Genomic DNA, 2,461 nt, shown 5'->3' on the forward strand with positions numbered 1-2,461 from the left:
TTATTATCTAGATGGCTGCACCCATGCCGTAGATTCATGTCTTGCTCTCATATATGTATATGTATATGCATCCTTGAATTGCAGGTCTCCTGATAGTGTGTGTCCTTGTCCTTGCAAAATCTCATAAAGCATCTAAGCCATCACTCCCTGTTCTGCCTTCATGCTTTAGGGGGCATCTGTTACTAGTATTTTGTCACACCTCTTGGACTTCCCCGTGACATACCTTGAAGTGCCTGAAACATGACGATCATGCAGTGTACTCATTCATGTATACAACTCAGATCCCTCCTAAGACATTGATTGGAAAATTCCTTGAGCTTCCCCTAAAGGAAATAGCTCTAAAACCCTAATTTGAGGATCATCACTCTTATGAGGCCAAAAACCGCGATGATTACATGTTGCACTATACTCAACCCGCAATGGAATCACTCTGTTTACTTGTATACCCGCGATGATCCCAACAAGGAAATTTTCCCAAAGAGGATGAGAAGCTTCGTGAACTAGAAGCTTCTAGAGCTGTGAGCTGGAGGTTGTTCGTCGTAGATGAGGTCAAATTCTCCCAACTTGGCCTCTTGGTCTTATTTGTATGAGCTACCTCCTTGAGTTAAGGGCCTACTCCTATCTTTGGAGAGATCCTAACTCCATTTCCCAGCCTATATATTCATCTTCTCCCATTCCCAAATGGTTAGAGGCTGGGTTGGTTAGGTTAGAGGTTGGTTGGTCAATGTCTATTTACACCCTTATGCTAAGATTGTGCCTAGAGGCTATTCATTTGACTTGGAGAAGGAGTGCTTGGAGATTTCTTGGCTTGGACTTGGATTACCACTCAAGGAGAGCCTATCAACATCAAGGCTTTGGTTGTAAGCTTCCCTTTATTTTCTAATAATACACAATTGCTGGTTCATCTTCCCAAAATGTATATGTTCATGTATCATTTAGCTTGACATTCCTTGATCAATTAAGTAGGTTGCTATTGGATTTGCTATTTGTTTTGGCATGCCTTATTGTGTCTTGATCACTTGTGCAGGTGCATAAACACTGAGAGAAGCAGGAACAAGCCCGTGACACAAGCGGTTCAAGGTCCTCAACAAAGGAAATCAGAATAACATCAGAACGAGGTAGGCCATCTCCTTCGTTCTTCTTTTCAATTGTAACCTAGGAAGATGTCTAGTTGATTGTCACTTCAGTTGCTAGACCCACTCATTGGGCTAAAGGGATCGTCTCTGTCCATAGAGAGGATTTACCTTCTCAACACCTAGACTTACCCCTTGAAATATGTTTACACAAATCACATATTCTATAAATGAATGTTGTGAAACATCTCCCTTGCCCATTAAAGTAAGAAGGTCAATCCATTAATCTCTGATGAATTTCAACAAAAGAGCTTTTAATGTTTCATCATCTAAATTTTGCATTTTAGCTATGTTGTAAGCAAATCTTTTAGCTAGGTCTTCATGGCTTCTATCCTCTGTCTACATCATATTAAAGACTTCATCCTTAAGGTTATGGGGCATGCAATAATCCTTATATTTTTCTCAGAACACATTTTTCATTTCTTCCCATGTTCTAATACTATGTTCCTAATCCCATGAACCATTTAAGTTCTTCATCTTTAAGAGTAACTAGAGATAATTTCAATTTTTGAGGATCAAGTAAGTAGTCATAAGTTCTAGATAAAACTTCAAACTCAAAAAGAAATGTTTCAGGGTCCTCATTTCTTAAACCATGGAAATTAGGAAGGATGGAGGGTGAGATATTCTTCATTGTGGTTGTGTTATCTTCATAAAAATGGGAAATCCATAAGGATCTGGTTCTCCCCTACCACCTTGACCTCCATTTTCTCCTCTATTTCTTCCTCTGCCTCTTCCACCTCCTATCCCAAGTTCACCATTTACATTATGTACTTCTCCTTCTCCTTCTCCTGCCATTGTAGATTCCTCAAAGCTAATATAAGGTTCTATGATAGGATTATCTAGCTCTTATTTTGGTTCCTCTAATAATGGTATATTATAATAAGTTTTTTCTTCTTCTTCTTCACTAGGAATCTCTAGTTCTTGTCTTAGAAGTTGCTCTCTTGTTGAAGAGAGCAAAATTACTCTTTCCGTTGGGGATGTAAGTTCTTCAACTATAGTTTCGGTAGAGTAATTTGGTGAATCTTTTGGTTGGATTTCAGATCTTTGCACCTTAGGAAGTCTATGTTTACCTGCCAATGATGCAATGCGAGTATGAGTAGATGGTGTGTAACTACGAGGTCTAATGGGGGTGAGTGGTGATGTTGGAATTGAACTTCCACCTCTACTTACAAATCTACCCCTAGAATCCCTTTCTCTATGCATAAATGATTTTCACCATGCTTTAATTATGCATCTACAAAATTGAACACATCTAAAATGATATGCAAACCAAGAATGGAATCCTATATACACCTTCCCAGCAACGGCGCCAAAATGTTGGGTAATTT

The sequence above is a fragment of the Pinus tabuliformis genome, chromosome 2_2 (assembly GCF_031772625.1).
Source record: "Pinus tabuliformis cultivar Carrire ecotype Pingquan chromosome 2_2, CPIR1, whole genome shotgun sequence".
NCBI classification, from domain to species: Eukaryota; Viridiplantae; Streptophyta; class Pinopsida; order Pinales; family Pinaceae; genus Pinus; species Pinus tabuliformis.